Here is a 24,447-nt window from a genome sequence, read left to right as displayed (position 1 = left end):
TAAATTTTTCTGACAAATATTTTTTTTGCTCTCCCCTACATGAGCATACAGTAAAACTCGGTTGTAATGACATTCATAAAATAACGTGATTACGTCGTAAAAACTAAGATTTGAAAATACTTGAATGACATGCATTAGATCCCGCTTATAACGTTTTAGCAAAAAAATCGATAAGTATGTCATCCAAAAAAGTACAAATTACCAGGGGAGCACAACCATTTGTAACAAATTTTTAAAAATTATCAGAAGTAAAAATAAAAACATCTTGTTGCGAAAAATATCGGTAACATTTTTTTAAAAACTCATTGGGACAATAATCTCCTGTTGCCAAACCGGAAATATCAAGATATGCTCGAAGCTTCTGGATGTATCTAAAAATTCTCCGTACGGTGGCGCCGCCAACTTGGAAACTGTAAAATAGAATTTTGTGGAATATTCTTTTTCTCGAAGTTTCGAGCGTACCTATAAATAGTGAGGCGATCACAAGAGTTGTTGGATTAGATGCTCAATAAGAGAACTCTGATTTGGTTAGCGTGTATCTCTGCTTGTAAATAATGTAAAAATTGCTGTTCTGTAAATAAATTTGTGACGTCCTGAAGATTGCTTCATCCTCTGCTTATTTCAAGGACTTGTGAAAAATTATCCGGGACAATTTGGTGTCAGGAGTGTGGTAATTCAAGGACTTGAATGGTGAAGACGAGAGGAATGGAGATGCGAGAACAGCTGAACCAACTCACGTCTGTGATGAGGCAGATGAAATTCGGCATTGTGGAAGAGATGAACAAATCTACGGCCACCGTAAGTGACAGGATAGATGCCACGAGCGCAGCGGTCAACACGTCCATTGCTGCTGTCAAGGAAGATGTCGCTGCAGTGAAAGAAGACGTCTGTAGTGGTTCTAGATTACACGGCACCAATGTAGGGCATAGGCGGAGATAGACTAGGAAGCCTGGGGGGGGGGGCACGGTCATTATTGCTGGGGGTGCACGATGATGATGTCATATTTATACATTAGATCAGTCGACTCCACCTTTGACGCTGGGTGGGGGGTTGTGTGTACAATGCACGGTTAACCTGCCCACAAAAACCCTTTTCTACGGGGAGTGCTTTTGTTTACCACCTTTACCAAAACCTTACCACATGAACAACAAAAAAAATAATTCACCAGAAAAAATTAATACATGTCACACAGTAATTTTAAATAAAGAGAATTCAAATTTAATTACTTTTCTTTTAGAGTTTCATTACTGCAAAAACATGACATTGAACAAGTTCTTCCAAGAAACACAAAACAGTCTCTTTGCGTAGGATTTTGCTTTTCCAACGTAATTATCAAACAATTCTTACTTTAAACAGAGAAAATTAGACATACTAACACCAACCATACATGTGCATTGTCCCTAATAAACGTCTCGGGGTTTTCTGAGAATTATTTTAATTTAAACGAGACCATAATAATTTTTATTGGGGGAAAATTTGGAGCAGTCATTTAAGTATAGTTAACAAAAGCAAATTTAAGGGACTGACACACCAGAACATAACCAGAATTTGAGTGACAACAGGAAAAATTTCTCACATACCTTAAAGCTCCGAGTGGCTTGTAATTTAATCTCTCAGGGGTCAGAATTCCGAGTCCTCAGAGTGTCACAAGTACAGTTCTCAACAATCAAACATCCAAGTCTGATGAGTACCGGGTAGCAGACGACCTCATCCAAAACAGGATAGTCATTTTCAGGAACCTTCTTAGCTGACGTTGTGACCCGCGTAGACGCGAACTCCATCTCCGCTAGGCCATGGTGGCAAATCTCGGGATACTTCATCAGGATAGACTCGGTAAATGGGAAAACTTATTACATTTCGTGAGAAAAATTCAACTTTTTCAAAAGGGAAAGGGGGGACGACTTCATACGGACGAACTTAGGTGCTACCACGAGAAAACGGAAGACTGAACTGACCACCACTGAAGACCACTGACGTTTCGAGAGTATAAATAAACTGGAAAAGTGGGCTTGGCTTCGAAATGCGCACACTTTGATTCGTGGCGTAAAATTTTATGACACCACTTTTGACCAATTAAGGTGAAAGGGCATGTCTTAACCTGGACGAGAGAACGCTCTGAACAAAAAAAAAACTTCCTACGGGGGATCGTGTGACATCAGGGACAATGCAATTATGTTAACGAAAACGCTTAATTAAGCTCACACAACATATCAAAATTTATCGTTAACAGGGGATTCAATTCAGCTTTCCAACGATAGGTGACACGACATACTTTGATGCATAATTAAAGTACAGGAAAAATTTTGGCACATTACAAAGAAAATTAAAAATTAATTAACATATGATCTTAAATTCATGATGACACACAGAATACGCTTTCTTGGAACAACTGTATATTTTACGATCAAAATCATAATCAATATTCAACGTTAACATTTATCAAAGGCACGTGTGTAACCTTCCTTTTCGAAAAATCAGAAATTATTAACGAATTACTTAATTACTGTGTCCAAAATTTAGCTCAGTAGGAATATCTCATGCCCTAGAAAAATTCTAATGACGTAACAAAAAATTTCAGGCACGAAATGCGGTAATTATGTGTGTTTCAAACAACAAAAATAAACAAAATAAAAAAAAATCCTCTCACTGCGTCATTTTCAAAAACTCGGGAAAAAGGCTATTTCTTGCTTTCCTGTACTGGGTCGAATTTTAAATTTTTACAAAACTATCAATTTTTCCTACGAAGACGCCTCAAATCGGCTCAAAACTTGACACATAGGGGCAAAATTTTAGAGGATTAATTTAGAAAAATCGGCAAAACTCTCCGATGTCGGGATCGCATCCAAAATTTCGAAAACACATACAGTGTGTATCAAAAGTAGGTGTGCAACATACTCGTTTTCCCAAATAAACAAGGACAACAAACTAATTTGCTTGAAACAAAATACACACATCTACGATTTGACACAAAAAAATCACATAAACAAGACATGAACAACTCTCAATTACAAATTCTCTTGTCATATGTCAAAAGAGGGGGAAAAGTGTCCCATGACTTTTTCACCTTGACACGTCACCACGTCCATTGCTGCCGTAAAAGAAGACGCCACCACCTCCACTGCTGCCATAAAAGACGACGTCGCCGCTGTCAATACGTCCATCGCTGCCGTCAAAGAGTAAATCGCCACATCGATTGCCGATGAGGGGGTTGACCCTACAATGCTTCGTCGATGCCATCAAGGATCCGGACATCCTTCAGGCGTTGAGTCTGGGGAATACAAGGACGTCAAGAGTGCTCTCGTCTACGCCATGAAGTTCGAAGCAGCTCATCAAGCTTCGAGAAGAGAGCGACGAGTGGTCCGCGGTACTGTTGTGGAGGATGCTATGTCGGACGTTATCAGAGAGGTGAAATACTCCTGAAAAGTGCCAAGAACGACCGAGAAAATCGGAAAGACAATTCCCTGGTCTGCTGGAGGTACTATTAGGAAGGCCACCTACGAAGGTTCTGTCCAATGACAGTTCCCAAGAGAGGAGACACCTCCCGAAGCTCCGAGCCGTTAAACTGAAACGCGGCCATCTCGCGGGGCGGAGATGCCCCATCAAGTGTCTACCATATCTCACAGCTGAGTGGTGGAGACCATGGAATGTACGTGGAAGGATTGACGGATTTCCTCGCCGGTTGGTCACCGACACCTGAGTCAATGTGAGCATCGTCCGGACTGATCTGGCTCAAAAATTCCGACGACTCCTGTGTACTCCGGCACCTTCACTTATTCTATAGACAGTTACCGGGGACAAGATGACCGTGCATAGGAAGATGGAAGCCTCGGTGAAATTCGCTGCGGCTTCCTATCCTCACACTGTCTTTGTGGGCGACATTCAGGATCCATGCATCGGATTGGACTTTCTAAGAAAATACGGGATCTCCATGGACTTGAAAAATAACCAACTGCGCACACCAAAAGAACACGTCGCCCTATTCGGATGTGACAACGAAGAGATCCTTCCCCGAAAGATATTGGCTGCCCGGGACTTGATGATTCCGCCAAGAACGGAGAGCATCATCCACGGCACAGCTGAGACGACCAAGGACGTTCAGCTCGGACTGGTGGATTTTCCTAGCGGAAACAAGAACGGCCTACTGATTGCCGCCGCTCTGGTGAATTCATCGAAGGACGTCGTCCCGGTCAGATTAGTAAATATCAGTGGCAAGCCGAAGGAAGTTCGAAAGGGTGAAGAGATCGCTACGTGTGCTCCCGTCACATGTGTGGTTCGTGATTCGCCCGGAAGCCAACCAGATTTCGAAGTTTTTCAATAATCTCATAGGAGATGGCCAGCTGGATCTTGACCAGAGAAGACGAGCTCAGTCAACTATCGAGAAATTCCGAGAAGTCTTCTCCACGTCATCAGCTGATGTTGACCGAACCAGCTTGACAGAATTGCAAGTTTTTATACTTGAAAATTCCATATCACATTTTTGAACATTAAAAATATAAGTATGAACAGGGGAGGAAATATTTCCCTAAGAACTGCATTGTGTGTGTTTTGCTTTCATTATTGTGTATCTTTGGTATTTAATTTTCCATCGTATATGAATGTGCCTGTCTATAGGTTGCTATTGTAATGGAAAAAAAACCGTCTCGCGACAAAACGTTTTACGCGGGTAGTATCGAAGAGTGCACTCAGACAATTTTCACGCCTACCATTGGTTTCTAAAGCAATTTTTGATTTATTTGCACACACAGGGCCACAAACAGGGAGAACAGGTCTATCCTCTCGGGCGCTGGACTAGACAGGGCATCGAATTCACCCTTTAGCCGATCCTACATTACACACGGGGACGCCAAAAGCGTGCTTGCCCCAGCTAACAAAGTATCTAGCTGCAGCCCTTTATATACCTTACAACATACAGACAGTGACGTACAGGGCGCAACTACACGCTTGGTCAGCCGGAGCAAGCACGCATTTTGGCGCCACCTTGTAATATTGAAGGAGGAATGAAAGGATGAAATTTGCGCACCCCTCTGGTTCGGCGTTAGGGGCGCTAGACCCGCTGCTCCTTAGTTGCCGCCCTGATACGTACAGGGGGTTATATGTATATGTACAGGGGGGGGTTAAGCGAGACCAGGGTAGTAAGGTCGGAGGGGTGAAAAATTTTCTTAAGTCGTGGGAAAGAACTTTAAATTATAATTTGAAAAAGGCAGAAATTTTATTTATGATTTTTTAAAAATGAAATTTTTAGAAATTTTATTTCGATTTTCTATTTGAGTTTTTTTCCCTAACCATAAAGAGAAATAATTTTTCCCTTTTTTTGTCACATGGTACATGGGGTTCCCCAGAATTATAATTATTAATTATTTTGATTAAACCACGATGATTAATTTACATTAATTAGAAATTTAATTAATCGAAAATTTACTTAAATTACAAAGAAAAACATGCTAAATTGATGTCCAATTTTTTGAAAATATGTTATTTAAGTAGCCAGTCATCAATCATATGTATAGTACTGTATAAAAAAATTTGCGAAATTTTTTGGTCACGAATTGTAAGAGTATGGCCCAAAAATGGGTAAATTTGTAGGTCTTTCTTTGACTCCGAAATAATTTGAAACGGCAAATATTGCAACAAAAAATTGAATAATTTCATTACTTGAAAATTTTCATTATTGTATAATGCAATTTATGAACACGAATTTGCATGCTAACCGTAGCCAACTTTAACTTGGCACAAATTAATTTAGCCAATCCCGAGATGTCACGTGACATTAAAAACAAAAAATCCCGGTTGCTAACAGTAATGTGTGTTCTACGCGGTTGCTGATAAGATCAACAGCAGCAGCCGCCAAACCGTAGTGTGTAGTTAGCCTTACACACTGTTTCCAGACTAACTAATATGGGAATGGGGGAGAACCACCTTACCATACGTTAATTTAAAGTCAGGCCCCAGCTTTCTAACAAGGTTGCGGGAGATGGGGTGATACTCCTCTACAGCATGACCCAACCCAACAGCTTAAAGGGCTTATATTCCTCAAGGGACAAAGTCCGGGTCTTGTCTGGTCTTCAGGGGGTGATAACCACCTTGAAAATATAACCTCAAAAATCTTCCTCTCTCCCTCTACTTCCCTTTCACATAATTCAATCTCCAGTAGCACAACGACATAGTACAATATCTAGACCATATCGTTATATATCTGAATGTCAGAGAAATATCAGGTATCATAACGATATACGGTAGAACGAGCTCGTCCTATATGGTGCACATTATTTATGATATTAATTGATCAAGTCTTAATTTTTCAGTCGAATATGTATTTAATTCCATGTGAATAATCGTTGCTTTTGAGGACAACTTGGGACAATAAATTATTTTAATATAGTTTTAATTCATAGAACTATATCCTGAACCTGACAAAGATATGAGATATACAGTATGCTGATATATTAACATACAGTGTGCCTTCAAATAAAAATTTGGAGAAAATTTAAAGTCAAAAGTGTAAATTTTTTTCTTTGAATGGAAATTAAAAACGTTTGAATGAACAACTAACTGTTCATATGAAATTTTGATTTTATTAGGATAAATTATGTTGATATATCAAAAAATCATTTCATCAATTATAATTGAATCCTTACTGTGTATGTTTTATATCGTAGATGTTGGTATTTTAGGAAGAGCAGAACTTGTTCACCGTAACTTTAATTGCCACTTTATAATTGCACATAATTTTTAATTTAAAAAAATTTGCACTTGTAAAATTATTTATTATTATTGTTTCTCTTTAATGTTTTGTTCATTTTTTACCATACTTTGAGAATTTTAACTTTTTTGTGCTGCGTATTTTTTGTTCTATTAGTATAAATGAATAATTTTAAATAATTAATATATTACACAATACATTAATTTGTCTTTCTTTATGTTTTTTTTTTGCCATATGTAAAAAGCTATTGCTTGTAAATTAATGTTATACTAGCATGCGGTAGCCAGTGCTATCGTGGTGGGTTGGTAAGTTATAAAGTTGGAGATGGGAAGAGTTCAGGGTGCATGGGACCAAACCCACCCGCAGAAGGACCATACTTTTTTATTTCTTCTGATAGGGCGCCATCTGTCGTCCAAAAGTTTTATTTGGACTATCAATTATATAATATCAATTAATATTTATTTGTTCCATTTGCATATATCACTTTCACGATATAGATCTATTTATCGCTGACTATGCTTTTTTTAGCCAGAACGATATCGTGGCCCGATATAGATCAATATTAAAAAATGAAATTTTACGATATAGATCTATATCTTTGTGTTACTTGGGATATATATTCTCACTGAATAATAATTAATTCCTCTTTTATTTTAGATCCCTTTTTTATTCCTTATCATGGCCGTGTTCACCGACAGAGTTTAAACTGTAATCAAAGGTGAAAGGATTGGAGATCGAAACAGATTTGTTAAATTCAGAATTTTAACAATTCCTGTCGATTTCTAATTCTTTAGAATGTGATCGTAGTTTAAACTCAGTCGTTGAATACGACCGTCAGTTGAATATTTTCCTCAGAAATGGAAATGTTGAATTTGTAGACGATGACGTTAATGACGTGGTAAAAGAAACCACCGTGCAATCATACACAGAGATATAATGTAAAGAGATCAATGTAAGAGATTGACACCTCTTACTATTTAGGGCATTGCAGTGCGAAAGTGTGGTTTCTTACGATGCATATGTTATTGGATCTTTTGTAGATGAGAAACCGTCTCGCTTTTTGAATTCAACGGGAGATTTAATGTTCGACTCGAAAAAAAAAAAAAATCACGAAAGTGGGTCAGAAACATCCGGCTGAAAAAGAGGCGACCCGGATTGTGAAAATAAGACGTGTGGGATATACCTCAGGTATAAGAGAGAGAAAAAAAAATCTTTTTTTTTTCAAAGAAAAGCGCAATGACAGAAACAATTTTTCAACATATGGGTGGAAAGCAAAAGTGGGAGTTGACCATGACTCACTATCGGTGACTTTCGTCTCCATGTCAGATGAAAGAAGATAACTCTAGACAATATAGTATATAATGTGTATAAATAACTGTGGTAATGCACCGACGGGTATGTTTTTTTTATCCAAGAGAAGAGTGTGTGTGTTTATATAAGGCAAGTATACTTCGGATCGTCTTAAGAACATCATGGGCTTCTGGGCCGAGTGATTTTCCTGGGGTCTACCTAGGCCAGAAATGTCTTCCTACCAGTTTACATGCTTATTCTCGGAAATTTTATCCTTATCACATTTTTGAGGGCCCCTGCACTTGAGGGCTCTAGGCCGTACCCGGGTAGGTTCATTCTTTAAGACGACGCTGAATAAACTCTCCCCTTTATTATACTCACGACAACTAATTATTCGAATGCGACCAGAAAGAAAACATAAAAGGTTCAATAAAAGCTCGACTTCTCATTAAATTATTTCAAAATCGACTCAAATACAGATTACTTCCCTGTGTTAATAGCCGGGAAATGACTTTTGCGTCATGGCAAGCATGCAGTACGTAAATTTGTTGTGTAAGGACAGGATTACATATAAAAGTTCGATAAAAGATCTTTTACAAACTTGATAAAGATCTTTTATAAATTTTGTATTCAAATTTCTTTTATAAGTTTATTTTAGAAAGGAAATGGATCATATATTACACTATATAAATGATTTATATAAAATTGATTTGCAAAAGTTTTCGTTAGTCTTGTGTTGTGGTAGTAGTTAAATGGATGAAGAAATTTTTTTTACCATTTGTTATTGGAAATTTATCATTTGTAATCTCTGTAATGACTTCTCGGTTTACAAAAAAGGAAGCTTGTGTGGGTGGTTGTATATATTGGATGGAATAATTTGCAGAAGAAACCCTAATTTTTTTGATACATTACATATAGCTCAATATATAAGCCTCAATAAGTAATATGGTGAAACACGGGAAATTTTTAGTCGCTAAACTTTCACTCTGGTCTTTATATTCCTCAACTCCTTCATGAACTCAATTGCCCGTATTTCACCATATTACTTATTGAGGCTTATATGTCACGGTAAAATACCAAAGATACGGATTTTACCTAGGCGAGTTAGTGGAAGTCCAAAAAACGCTTGTAAACGTTTTCATTTCGGATTGTTACTAAGTCAAAGTCTAAATGAAAAATTTTAAATGAAAAAAAAATGTCAAAGTTTAAATGAATCAAATAATCATCATGAACTTATTAGTTTATGAATAATAATTTACTAATTATAAACAAATAATGAATTAACAAACGAAATAACCACCATGAACTTATGAGTTTTTGACGCTATTTAAGTAATAGATGCTCATAATTAATTCATTCCTACCAGTTAAAGCCCGTTTTAAATGAATTAATAAACCATCATTAACTTAATAATTCCCCACTCGTCTTGACTAATTAATAATTGTTTAATAATTATAATTACTAGTTTGAATGACGCTTAATACCTAATGAATGACGCTTATTAATGAATTAATAGTAATACGTATTTAAGTAAAACTTATTTCGTCATGATGGCCCACTGCTCACGCTGACGCACGGGAGTGCCGGGTGCGCTTCGCTCGCTGATCCCATGCAGTATCATGTAGTAGGGTTTGAAATGTAAATAAAATGTGGCTTCACAGAGCTGGATTGTTGTGCCCAGTTTGATATTTTTTTTTTAATTCTGTAGATTTTAATGTGTAAAAGATTCCAAGAGACGGAGTTTGATTTACAAGTGTGCTTGACGTGTTCGTTGGAGCTCTGTAAGTTACATAGTATTTTTCATAATTATCAGCGTTGTTCGGGGAGATTTTGTTATATTCTCTTATCGGAAGTGGTGAATGCCGAGTTCATGACATTTTTGTTTTAAATAGAACCACGACTGAATTTCGTTTCTGGATTTTTTGAAGTTTAATTGAACCGCCCATAAACATGGCGGTGTAAACAAACAGTGCTGGTTGTATTTGATGCAGTCACAGCCGTCGTAGTCAGAAGCTCGAAATTATTATTCATATGTATCAGAGCAGTGAGAAAAAAATGGCGGCTTATTCGTCACGCGTTTGAGGTCGGCTTTTTCTTCCTGTTTGCTAAATTTTCAGGGTTTTTTATTTCTCTGTTTCTCTTAATTCTTCGCTTTTGTCGTTTTTTTTTCAGTGTTCAAACGTATATATAATATTTATTTTGCTCTTTTTGGTCAACTAGTTAGTATCTGGGGTGTTTCTTCAGTGACGTAGGTGTAGATACTTCTAATACTGCATTGTTCTCTCCCAATGAATACCATCAATCATTGAATTCTCTATCCTCTAATATGTTTTCTCCCATGGAGACATTGAATGACTTACCTTCTACATCGGCGGAAAATAATCTCTGGGTTTCGGACATCAACCCCAAGGACATTATTCAAAATCTATCTGGATCAAACTTACAGTTCACCGTCAAGATTGTTGGAGATACGACCATCCCAAAATCAAAGCCCAAGGAATTACGTATGTGCCTTGAACAAAAATTCCTGAATGCAAAACTCATCGATGAAATCCGATTCGCAAGAAATGGTGACCTACTTCTCACTTCAGCATCACCTGAAGTTGTATTGGAGGCCCTATCGCTGTCCTCTATTGGAAATATTCGGGTCAGAGCGACTCTACTTACTGATACATTATCTTCAAAACTGCTTCTGAGAGATATTCCATGTTCCGAAAAGCTGAGTGATGTGGCGTTAGAGCTGATGGACAATGGTTTGGTTCCATTGTGCATTAGACGTTTTGTGAAAAATAAAATACCCACAAATACTTTGTTAATTACCATCTTGGGCAGTTCCATTCCTGCTGATCTCAAATTATGGTTCCAAATCTTCCATCCTCAAGAGTTTATAGAAAAACCAAGCCAATGCACTCGTTGCTTCAAATTTACCCATCGTACTAAATTTTGTCCAGTTACGAACACTATCTGTAGGACCTGTGGTGATCATCATGATACAGAATCATGTTCAAATGCTCCTAAATGTATAAACTGCGCTCAAGGTCATGATCCCATGGACAAGAAGTGCCCAACATATATTAAAGAGGCAGAAATAATCAAGTAAAAAACAATCAAGCGGATTCCAATTCATCAAGCTCGCAAATTCTTCCAAGATAAATTGCCAACTTTTGCTGACAGAGCAAGTATAAATTGTGTGCCATCAACTATCACAGACTTAAAAATCGATATCCAAAATTTGGTCCGTAAAGAAATCGAATCAATGCATGAAAAAATAATTGAAGATGTGAAAATCTCCATGCATGTACTGATCACTGAAGCTATTCAGTCAATTGTTCCAGATCTGATATCTCAAGTCATCAAGGAAGCTGTACCACTATTGTCATCTGCACTTAACAGCGAGCTGATCGCATCCGCATTTACCAGTGAACTGCCTCATAAGAAAAATAAAGTACAAGTTCCTCCTTCAAGGGATACTCCTGCGCAGCAGCCATTGCTAGAGTCATCTACAGTCACACCAAAGCGAAACTGTTCAAACCATCATAATCAATGATAACTTTTTTTGTTTTTCTTTTTCCCCTCTCTTATTTCAGTGCAAGTCAGTACTGTTTTTGTGTTCAACTGCTAGATTTGCAGATATGTTCATTTTCAATTTTACTTCATTGAATAAGCTATTCATGGTTTTCAAAATTTTGTTCTTTCTACTTTAGTCAAGATTATTCAATTTTCTGTATGTTTACATCATTGAAGGTGCTTCAATGGAACTTGCGCAGCATCAATAACAAGAGATTACACCTTCTTCGTTTTCAGAAAGATTATGATGTACTTTGTCTCCAGGAGACATTCCTTACATGTAATGACCGTTTCCACTTACCAAACTTTATAATATACAGATGTGACCGAGACAACAGCTCAGGCAGAGGTGGTGTTCTCACTGCTGTTCGCTCTACATACCCTTCACACGTTATTCATAAATTCTGTCTTCAAGGCGTTGAAGTAATCATTATCAAGATTCATTTCCATAACAAGTACATTCATATAGCAAACACCTATTTGGCTGACACTTCCGAAATCCCTACAGTCATGAATACTATTCTTTCTAAAATCTCATCTCCATTCATCATTGTTGGTGATTTTAATTCGCCCCATTCTTCTTGGAACAGTCCTCGGACAGACACAGCTGGCAGAAATCTTTTTTTGTGGCTTCAACAAAACCCAGTTTGTCTGATCCAACCCAAGTGTGCTACTCATTTTTCAAGCAATTCGTCTAACACAATAGATTTATGTTTTTGTTCTTCAAACTTAATGGGTAAAATTAACTGGTACAGCAGTGACTCCCTTTACGACAGTGATCATCTGCCTATTTGTCTCGACATCAATCTTCGGGTAAATAAATTTTCTCGCAAAATAGCCATCACAAACTGGGATTTCTTCAAGGAAAAGTTGACATCATTTGACAATACTTGCTCTTTTTCTGATCATGTAGAAAAATCCTGCATATCAGCTACAAAAAAGGTACAATCACATCCTCACCAGTATAATGAGTATTTTGATTCATCCTTAAGATCATTGCTCATCTGCAAGAAAAGGTCATTCAGACAATATCTGAGATGCCCTTGTCCTCCGTGTTGGATCATCTTTAAGAAAAATAATGCAAAATTCAAGAAGGAGCTCAACCTCCGAAAAAGGGAATTTATGTCAGAAAATATTTTTATTCATGCCACTTATCCTAAGATTTTTACAATTCTTAGAAAACTCAAACTCATCCAGTCTAAACTCCAAGTGGATCGTCATCTTGTGTTCCAGGTCAACAATTTAGAAGTGGTGGACCCTATGGATCAGCTAAATCTTCTCCAGTCATCTCTTATAAATAATTACACTCACAAGGTCTTTGACTGTTTCAGTGGCCCCCATCAAGACTTCTCTAGTTTGATGAATGTTCCGATTACCATTGGAGAGCTCAAATCTGCAATTCGTCGTACTCCAAACACATCGCCAGGTCCTGATGGTATCAACGCTAAATCATACTCTTTAATTCCTGACTATCAAATTCATCTCTTGTGTGCTGAATACAACAAAATTTGGCTCTCTGGAACTATTCCAGTGGATTGGAATTATGGAAAAGTAATTTTTTTACTCAAACCTAATAAAAACCCAAGTTGTCCTAAGTCTTATCGTCCACTGACATTAACAAACGTAAAACTGAAGATTTTGGAACGAATAATTCTGTACAGACTCAACTGGATCTCATTAAAATACAAACTCTTCCCAGCGAACATTTATGCCTTTAAACCACGTTCTGGATCTCAAAACCTTCTTAATGACTTAAAATGCTTTATTTCTAATACTTTCAGGCTCAAAGAATTTGGCGTCATTGTTTCTCTTGATATTAAAGGCGCCTATGACTCTGTCATCTATTCTGCTCTTTTATACAAGCTCAAATCCTTTGGGTTAAATGGATGGAGAATTTTTTGATGGACAGAAGATGCATCATTAGTTGGAGAAACCATCAGTCAGATTGGATTGACTTAAAAAGGGGATTGCCTCAAGGATGTGTTACTTCTCCATGGCTATTTAATATTTATATTTCTGACATTCTTTCTCACCTTCCCAACTCCATTCATCCCTTCATTTATGCTGATGACATTTTTCTTTGGATCAGTAAATCAGACTTGAATGTTGTTACAGACGAATTGAATTCTGCCTTAAACCTTGTTTCAAACTGGATGGATCAGTGGGGATTTGTTCTGTCTACTGAGAAATGCAGTTACAGCATTTTTACGAAAAAAATGTTCCTTTTCTCCCAAATATCCAAATCAACGGTGCTCAGATAAATTACGAGGAAAATATCAAGATTCTTGGAGTTATTTGGGATCAAAAGCTGAGTTGGAGCCCCCAGATCAATCACATTTCCAAAAAAGCCATTAACATTTGTAATATCATGAAGTTGATTGCAGGCAGGCTTCGTGGAGCTAAAGGGCATAAACTTTTGACTATCTGTTCTAACATTACTTCAAGCTTCATGAATTACAGTTCATTCTTGTGGCATAATAGCTCCAAGAAAAATATTCAAAAGTGTTCTGCTATCTATCACCAATCTCTTCGCATTGCTACTGGTCTTCCAATCTCAACACCGATTCCTCTGTTACTCAGCATCTGTGGAAAACCTCCATTTTCACTGTTTTTGTTAAAAAATGCTACTAATCATATTATCAAAGCAAGAGCTTCCCATTACAGCTCTGTGTTCAAACATATCTGTTCTAATTTCAGTTTTGACCGTCAAGGCTTACATACTAAAATTTTGGATCCTTCTATTATTCAATTCATCAAAGACAACAATTTACTTATTCCTCTTCAACCTCTGTTTTTTGCGAATCCTTCTTGGCTTATCACCAATATTGATTTCACAACCAGTTCTCTTCCATTTCAAACATCATCAAATGATCTCCTCACAAAGCAACTTTTTTATGAACATGAACAAAAATTCTGGTCTTGTTCTACTATTATAGCTACAGATGCCTCAAAAGGAGCTCATACCTCTATTGGAATTTTCTGTGCAAGAACTCGTAATTCATTTCAAGCAGCGCTCCATGATTGCTCATCTGTCTTCACTGGAGAATGTGTTGCAATAATGATCGCAGCACTAAAATTCATTGTCAGTAATGAAAACTACATAATTTTATCCGATAGCAAATCAGCTATTCAAGCAATCGCCAACATCAACCCAAAATCACATTCCGTGGTTTTAGCAACTTTTTATGCCTTATATTTAGCATCATTGCGGGCGACAAGAATCTCATTAGTTTGGTGTCCAGGCCACAAGGGGGTCTTCTACAATGAGCTTGCAGATCATCTAGCACGTACAGCAGTTGATTCCGAAAATCCAGTTTTCCCTACATATGCTTACTTCGAGGATGTGATTAATCTTTCACACAAAAATTGGCAATCATCAATTCATCAATATTTTTGTAATCAACCCCTTTATCCAGTTGCAGATCGTTTCTTCGATGCTGTTAAAAAATTTTCTCCCTATTTTACTAGCCGCAAGTTTGAATCACTCTTTTATCGTCTCATGACCAACAGAGCACCTACCAATGGTTACCTTCACAGAATTCATCAAATAAGTTCACCTAACTGTATCTGTGGCAACAATTGTGAATCTAACAATCATTTCTTATTTACGTGTCCTAAATGGTCAATTTTTAGGGAATGCTTTCTGCAGAATGTAGGCCTTGGTAATAATCAGATATCTGACTGGCACACACTCATTGAAGTGACTCCAAGCACTTTGATCAAGGAATTTGAAATTTTCATGGGAAAATGTAACCGTGTTTAACATTGGCTGCTTTCATTTTTCTAGAAGCTGAGATTTTTGTGGTTTTTTTTTTCTTTGCATCATCTACCAGTTTGTTTGTTTTGTTTTGTTGTTTTTTTTTTGCTAAGACTGTTTCTTCATTGTACTTTGTTCCCCACAGTTCTGTTGTTCCTGTTCATCTCGCAAATGTTTTTATACAAGATTGCACTCTGACGTTTTGAACTAAAGCTGTCCTAGAGCCCTTAGCAGGAATAGAGGACGTTAATCTATCTGTATCTGTATCAGAGCAGTTTTTTCTGATAGGAATGCCTGATGAACGCCCTCTATCGTCCTCCGGAGGCAATGTTTTTAATGGAGAATTTTACAAAAGCTTAGATGAAATGTTCGAAATTTTTACGGGAGTTTGTGACAGGAAATCTGTGAGGGCATCGGAGAGACAACGATTTTTGGATTTGAAATCTCAGATCTCGAAGTTATTTGAGGATGCTCACGTCGCTTCGAATAGACGTTCGGGAACTACGAGTGTAAGCCCTAATTTTTCTTCTGCTGGTCAAGAGTTTAGTAGTTTATCAAATCTCATCGTAAATAATTTTCAGAAATTTGAAGAGCATTTCAGCAAACTGGAAAGTCTCACTCAAATTATTCCGAAGATGCAGTCGGATATTTCTGCCTTGTCGAGCACTCTCCGCCCCTCTGTGAATACATCGATAAAACCAATCCAATCGGAATCAACACCTCAATCTCTTGCAGCTTCAGTTTCATTTGCCCAAGTGTTGACTCAGACTCATCCAAATAATGGTGAAACGTCAGAGCGGGATACCATGCGTGAGGTTAATCATCCCATAGTTCGATTACATCGCAGGGATGAGCAGAGATTGGCAGAAACAGCGCCAAATGGTCGTCGACATAACATCAGAGTTGGCCAGGCTGTATCGTCGCAGATACGTGTAGTGCCAGCTCTTCGTAAAAGGCGATTATTGGTGAATAGGTTTGATGTGGAGACTTCAGTATCGGACGGACGCGGGCTATTCCAGAATACTCAATTCGAGTTTGAGTGCGTGAAGTTGAACACGAAGAACGTTATGCATTACGCTTCTTTTGTCTTGACTAGTGCTGAAGAGAACTATAATATCTTAAGTGATCCATCTCATTGGCCAGTTGGAATTCATATAAGAGAATTTTTTGGAATTCCGAGATTTATTCTAGAGGATTCGTCTGGACAACAAGCTACAAATGACGACTCTTCTACTAGAGAGGTCTCTAACGGCCCAGAGTGACTAGGAAGATCACTGGGATATCCGGATCCACCTAAAGGACCATGTGATGTGTTTGGAATCTTTTTGAATCCCCGCAGTCTCTGCAATAAACTGTATACTTTGCATTCATTTTTCGAAACTTATGATCCCTCTCTCGTATGCGTATCCGAATCATGGCTGTCCCCAAGTCTACCCGATTCCCTGCTATTCCCGCGGGGATACGACGTGTTTAGATCTGATAGATTGTTCGCTCCTGGAGGTGGTGTCTGCATATTCGCAAAAAATAATTTGAACCCGTCTGCTGTTATGGCGAGAACTGATACAAATAATGCTGAAATCGAAATAATAGCTGTGGACATTAAAGTCGGTATTCAGTGTGTGTGCGCGTGATCTGTGCTTATATTCCTCCGGACAAATCTTCCGATGCCGGACATTTACATTGTTTTTTCGATGCTCTCAGACTATATTGTACAGTTAGATATCCCATCGTATTGGCCGGCGACCTGAATATGAGAAACATAAAATGGGATTCATACCACCTCATATCTACACATGCAACTGACAGATTCTTTCTTGCCTCTATTGCAGACTTGGGATTCAATCAACTTGTTGACTTTCCCACTAAGGGAGAGAATTTCTTGGATCTTCTTTTGTGCACTGTTCCCGAATTTATAATCGACATACGATCATTGCCACCCTTCTGCAATAGTGACAACCCACCGCATATACCATTTCTCTTTCGACTGCCTAATTTAATAGCCAATAATTATTCAGGCTTGGCTAAACATGACTTTAGGAGTGCGGATTATGACGCTCTTTCTCTATTACTACATGATCTCTTTGGTTCTATCCGGGAAAAGCGCATGTCTCCCCTCGATGCCTTTCAAACTTTCTTTTTGATTTGTTGGAGGTATATTCCTCGTATGTCATTAAAACTTAGCAACGTGGCAAATAAAAGACTGCGACTAATCGGTAAGAGGAAACTGATTGCTTGGCGCAATTTGAGGAGGTATCCGAGTGTTCTAAACAAACGAATATATTGTGCCATGGCTCAGGAATACAATGCGTACGTTGCATCAAGCGAGAGTGCACACCTCCGTTCGATTTGTGGCAATAATAATCGTACTGCCTTCTACAAAGACGCTCGACGGAAACTACGTTCGGCTGCATCTATATCATCCCTTGTTGTAGATGGAGCTATAATTACTGACAGTCAATCTAAGGCTGATATATTTGCGGACATATTTTCAGACGCTTACTTGTTACCGTTCGCGACGGAAGTTCATTTTGATGGCGGCCTTATGCAAGACCATTCCCAATTCATCGATATGTTTGATGCTAGAGGTATCGCTTCTTTAATAGATGCACTGCCTTCTCGCTCTTCTACTGGGCCTGATGGTATCCCCGGTAGCTTCTACAGGGCCTTACGAGACGAGGCATCTTATTTCTTGAGTGCAGTGTTCCAGTATTTTTATGACTTTGGTATGATACCCAATTCCTGGAGGAATGCCATAGTTCGTCCTATTTTCAAAAATAAAGGCAAATGTTCTGATCCTCAAAACTATCGCCCGGTATCATTGACTGATATTTCTTCTAAAATATTCGAAAGATGTCTGGTCCAAAAACTTCTTACATTTGCTATCAATTCAGGGTTTATACCATCTAATCAATTTGGTTTTGTTCCTCGTCGATCACTATTAATCCAACAACTAATTTACCACGACTATTGGACAAATGCCGTTGAAGAAAAAACCGAAATTGATATATTGTTTATTGATTTTCATAAAGCATTCGATAAAATAGACCGCTCTCTTCTAATCACAAAGCTATTGAACTTGGGTGTGCCAGAAAAGATGTGCCGAATACTGCAGTCATATCTGGGCTCTAGAACTTTTCAGGTTCGTGTTGAAGATTGCCTCTCTGGGAAAAAATGCGTATCTAGCGGTGTAGTTTAGGGCTCTGTGTTGGGTCCACTGTTGTTTGTACTATTCACGTATGACATTGCTTTTTACACTCATCCAATTCCACTAGTACAATTTGCTGATGATGTTAAACTGTTTTTTCCCCACGTCTGAACACACAGAGCTTAATTCTGCCTGCCAACGTCTCCACAACTGGACTGTGGTCAATCGTCTTCCAATATCCGTTAACAAAAGTGGTGTCATGCACATAGGGGGATACAGAATGAGTCCAAGCTACTCGATGGGTGGCGAAGAGCTCCAGAGGTTCACTTCCTACACTGACTTGGGGATCACCATTTGCAATACCAGAAATTTCGACTTACATTATTCGAATATAGTGTGTAAAGCGAGACGCGCTTCTTATGTCCTACGGAAGGCGTATGGAAAATGTGATACCGCTACACTCATGCACGCATTTACCGTTTTTATACGCCCAATCCTGGAGTATTGTTCGCAAATATGGTCTCCGTACAAAGTGAAAGATATAAAATTCATCGAAAAGGTCCAGAAGTCATTTACCAAACAGTTTTGCAGTCTGCGTCATCGCCCATACGAGGAAAGGCTGAGATGTCTCGGCGTCCACTCTTTAGAATGGCGTCGCCTTGAAGCCGACTTAAAGCTGTGCTTCAAACTTGTACACAACTTAGTATATACGGGTCAGTCAACTCCATTTTTTGAAATCAATCCCAGACCATCACTGAGAAGACATTCATTACAAATAAAAATTCCAACTGCCAGGAACAATGCTAAATTTTATAACTTCCGATGCCGAGTTGGAAGAGTATGGAACAAATTACCACCAGATCTCGTATGTTCATCTACATATCACAGATTCTGTCACTCTCTCAACGCTTCTGATCTTTCAACATTTTTAATGTGCTATGCATTTTAGTTCATGTCGGGTTTTATTGGTGCATATATGCTTGTTTTATTTATATAACTTTTTTTTCCCATCAGTTCTATTGATTATTTCAATTTGGAATTACATGTGATGATTTTTTATTTGTTTGTTTATTTTTTTTTTGTTTTTTTTTAAATATATATATATATATACATGTATTTTATTCTGATTTATATATTGAATTTTATTGTGTAAACATGTTTATTTTATTGTTGTTTTGTGTTCGGGGATTTTTTTTTTTTATTTTTTTTTTTATTGGCGTCATCTTTTATGCATTTTTCTCTTTGTATATATTCGTGTATATGAATGTGTACTGATGTTCCCTGCCGTCTCTTTCCAATTTTATTGATTGTTTGAATAGTGCACCTGTGGAGTTAGAGCCTACTGGCCTTGCACAGGTTTGTATATAATAAATAAATAAATAAAAATAAAATATCTTAAGTGCCATTTTTTCTTCTCTCATTTTCCAGGTGATTTTAAACCACACAGCAACAGGCCTACAACGGTATAATTATTCATTCGTTACAGTTAACGCACTGTGAGTTGAGGAAAAACTCATAGTTTAAAAAAAAAATTGGTTGCGACGGCAGCACCACACATAACCAGCATTACACGGAAACAAACTTAACAGAAAATTCACTATACACACACATTCCAACATGTACCAATTCGTTAGAGGTTCCGCAGAGAAATATGGACGATATGCATGTCTGGTTTAGTAGTAGTAGGTAATTTTCAACATGGTGTCTAAGATGGCTGCCATTTACCGCTTTCCTTAATATTCACGGCACACTATTGTATGTCAAATTATATGTTTTGGTGGTTGCTGCCCTGTGCGACCGTGCCCTGTGCGACTAAGGAAAAATCGTGCCCTGTGCGACCAAGATAAATATCGTCGTGCCCTGTGCGACCAAATCCTTTTCTATTGTTCACTTCCACAACAAGGGGCCATCCCTCATGTCGTGGCATTATAATTGAATTGCTATTCTATTTCTGTAATTCATCTACTACAGAGATTATGTAACATTTAATTTAGTATGTGCTGGAAAGCAAAAAATATTTTTTTTTCAATTTATTTAAAATCGTTTTTATATTTTTTTATACCGTTCAAATCGTATGAACTAATTTAGTTCATCGAGACGAAAACTTGAATATCCATCTTGAGAGTAACATTATGCAGTAAGACTTCAATATAACGTTGGCCACGTTTAATGCCATCCCGCCTATAGCGTCAATTTTTTTTTTTGGTCCTGTTAGTACAATTTGTAAAAAAATTTATTCGTTATTATGTCACCCCTTAACACCGAACATGGCCCCCGCTCTGTCCCTTGCGGGATATAAGCGGATTACCTTGCGGCTGGGCCATGCTGGAAGAACTCTCTTGACATCCCTGCGAACATCCCCCGACTCGCAAGCCACCGGGTCCGTCCCGCCGGGACCCCACTCCATCCCAAGCAGCCACACTCTGGGAAGCTCCCGGAAACCTCCGATGGTCAAGAAGGAGCACAGGTGGACCGCCCGCCGACCCAGCAAAAACATTCCGAGGACCTCGGCTCCCCTAGTCCACGAGAGAACACCCCCGTCCGCCACTCATCGCTCAAAGGAGCAACAGAACGGAACCAAACGTCCGTCCCCCTCCGGCAGCCCGCGCCCGTCGTTATTATGTCACCCCGCTTATGAAGTCATTTTTATTCTGCCCTGGGGCGGGACGTTATACCGAAGTATGGCTGTAATATCAATTAAGACAGTTATTTCCAACGGTGTGTCGCGTGTCACGTTAGGGTACTTAGAGATCAGAAAGGGTTGCCCGCTAACTTCTTCAGATATTATTTTCATAACTTAGGGTGATCCGATGCTTGTAGTGACGACATAAAACGTAATGAAAACTTAACGATTTAATATACGAAAGAAACATAACGAGAAGGATGACACGTGTATACAAATCGGTGGTATAATTCCAACTGACATTTTTTCTTTTTTTTACAATCACCAGGAGCGTGAGGAGGGTGCGCCATCTATACAGATAAGAACGCACTACAGCACTCCACCTCCAGTCGAAGACGAAACATTTAAGAGAAGAAAATTTGAATAATAATCATACAAATAATAAAAAAAAATTGCAATATATGTATATACCATACATAATTACGAATCATATAGCTAATTTCGAAGGGTCAATACGAAATCGCACTCTTCGGCCAGACCTGGAAATATACTGATTTTTGAACGTGTCACATAAATTATTATTTAACATAAAACATGGCTTAAGGCGATCTATGGATACATTTTTATGATTGCCATTAATGTTCAACATAAAATACTTATCAGTTCTTGAAATAACTTCAAATGGTCCGGTGTATGGTTGTTGTAGAGGTTTGCGTACACAGTCTTGTCGGACGAATACTGATGGAGAAGTTAGCAAGTCTGTCGAGACGAAGGGCTTAGACGAATTGTGATGAGAGGTTGGTACTGGTCTCACACGGGAGAAATGGTCTCTCAGTCTCTGCAAGAAGTCATATCGAGGTAGGACGTCTCGCTCATCCGAGTGCCGGAAGAGTTCACCAGGAAGGCGTAGGGCTGTGCCGTATACCAACTCAGCGGTTGATACTTGGAGGTCTTCTTTGATGCTGGAACGTAACCCCAACAGGACTGTAGGTAGAACCTCTGTCCAGTGCTCGTTACCTTTGAGGACACACATCAGAGAGGCTTTGAGATCGCGGTGGAATCTCTCAACCTGGCCGTTACACTTTGGATTGTAGGCAGTGGTGCTGGATTTTTCGATGCCGCACAGCCGTGCAAGAGAGCGAAATAGATAACTCTCAAACTGACGACCTTGATCTGTGGTCAACTTTTCGCCAAACCGACACACCCAGGTAGAAAAGAATGTCTCAGCTGTAGTTTCAGCGGTTTGGTAAGACATTGGTACCGCTTCGGGCCACCGTGTTTACCGATCAACGCATGTCAAGAGATACGTGTATCCTTTAGAGGGAGGCAAGGGTCCGAGGTCCGACAATGTCCAGATGAACGTGTGCAAAACGAGAATCAGGAACCTGGAAAGAGCCTAAAGGAGACTTGGTATGTTTGATAACCTTCGACTTCTGGCAAGCGATGCAAGTACGACACCAATCTTTGCAGTCTCTCCCAATCGATTTCCAAATAAATCGTTTGCGTACCATACCTAGAGTGGCTTTTATCCCAGGATGGGACAGATTATGCACGGAGTCGAACGCTAGACGTAGCATTGAAACGGGTACATACGGGCGTATATCGTCAGTAGACACATCGCAGTAGATATTAACACCGGAGATATCGAAGCGTTTTAGCTGAAGCCCAGTTTCACTTTGAAGCAAGGTATGCAATTCATCATCATCTGCCTGCGCCCGTGCCAATTCTGCATAATCGATTGTACAAGGAGTGTGGATTTCACAAATTCTTGAGAAAGCATCAGCTATGACGTTACTATCCCCAGGCAAATATCGTAAATCTGTCGAAAACTGACTAATATATTCAAGATGTCTAAGTTGCCGGGGAGAACATTTATCGTTACGTTGTTTGAAGGCATACGTGAGAGGACGATGATCACTGAAAATTATGAAGTTGCGTCCCTCCAAAATGTGCTTGAAATGCTTAACAGCTGAATATATTGCTAAGAGCTCCCTGTCATATGTACTGTACTTTTTTTCAGTCGAACTGAGCTTGCGTGAAAAAAATGACAATGGTTGGGTTTTGTTTCCTATTTGCTGTTGAAGGACTGCACCCAATGAAGTGTCGGAAGCATCGGCAGTCAAAAACAATTTTGCATTCGGAACAGGATGGGCCAGAAGTGCGGCGTTGGCAATTGATTGCTTGCATGACAAAAAAGCAGATTTGGCCTCCTCAGACCAAACTATTTCAGTTTTATCTTTTTTTATCTTGCTTTTTGCTAATTCATGCAAAGGAGCTTGCACCCTGGCGGCATCTTTAAGGAATCTGTGATAGAAATTTACAATTGCCAAAAAACGCTTCAATTCAGTCACTGTTGATGGCAATGGATAATCGAGCAATGTTTGTACTCGATCTGGTAAAAGTGCAATCCCATCGGGAGAAACAAGAAAACCCAGAAAATTAATTTGACGTTGACCGAATACACATTTAGATGGATTGATCACGATACCATAGTCATTTAGTCTTTGAAAAACACGTTTTAAGTCAGCTTCATGAGATTTTTCGTCAATGGAAGCGATTAGCAAATCATCGAGATATGCGTAACAACAATCTAAGTCACGAAATGCTTCGTCAATAAAACGCTGAAACGTTTGAGCTGCATTTTTCAATCCGAAGCACATATAAACATATTCGTATAGCCCAATGGGCGTAATTATGGCGGTTTTGGGAATGTCTTTAGGATTGATTGGTATTTGGTGATATGCTTTTATTAAATCGATTTTTGAAAAAATCTTTTTACCACTCAAGTTGATGGAAAAATCCTGTATATTTGGAAGCGGGTATCTATCTGGGATGGTTATTGCATTGAGTCCGCGGAAGTCCCCACATTCGTTGCTTTTTTTGGGTACAAGATGGATGGGACTCGACCAAGGGCTTTTTGAGGGCCGAATTATACCTTGTTGCAACAGTTCATTGAATTGTTTTTTAACAGCTGCAAGTTTTTCAGAAGACAATCTTCCAGCTTTTGCGAAAACCGGTGGTCCCGTAGTTTCGATGAAGTGCATAACAGAGTGTTTCTTTGGAACTGCATTTAGAACTGAGCTGGTAAGCTGAGGAAATTTGGCTAATATGCGGTGGTATGGAGAATCACCAGAGATCGGCGTTAAACCAAAAGAGCCGTTTTGGGATTCTAAACCATTCACTGATAGCGATGTTTCGTTATCGATCAAACGAGAATTTTTAACATCTATAAGCAAACCAAATCTTTCCAAAAAGTCGGCTCCAATAATGGGATGTGAAACATTTGCCACAGTGAAAACGAAAGGAAAGTCCCTTCTTAGTCCAAGATTCAGAACTAGATTTTTGTTGCCAAACGTTTGGATTTC

Source organism: Pholcus phalangioides, unplaced genomic scaffold, assembly GCF_987345545.1.
Source record: "Pholcus phalangioides strain wild (caught in Gottingen) unplaced genomic scaffold, Ppha-v1.0 ptg000009l_1, whole genome shotgun sequence".
Lineage (NCBI taxonomy): Eukaryota > Metazoa > Arthropoda > Arachnida > Araneae > Pholcidae > Pholcus > Pholcus phalangioides.
The sequence above is the reverse complement of the archived record's forward strand: the minus strand, read 5'-3'. Positions refer to the sequence as shown.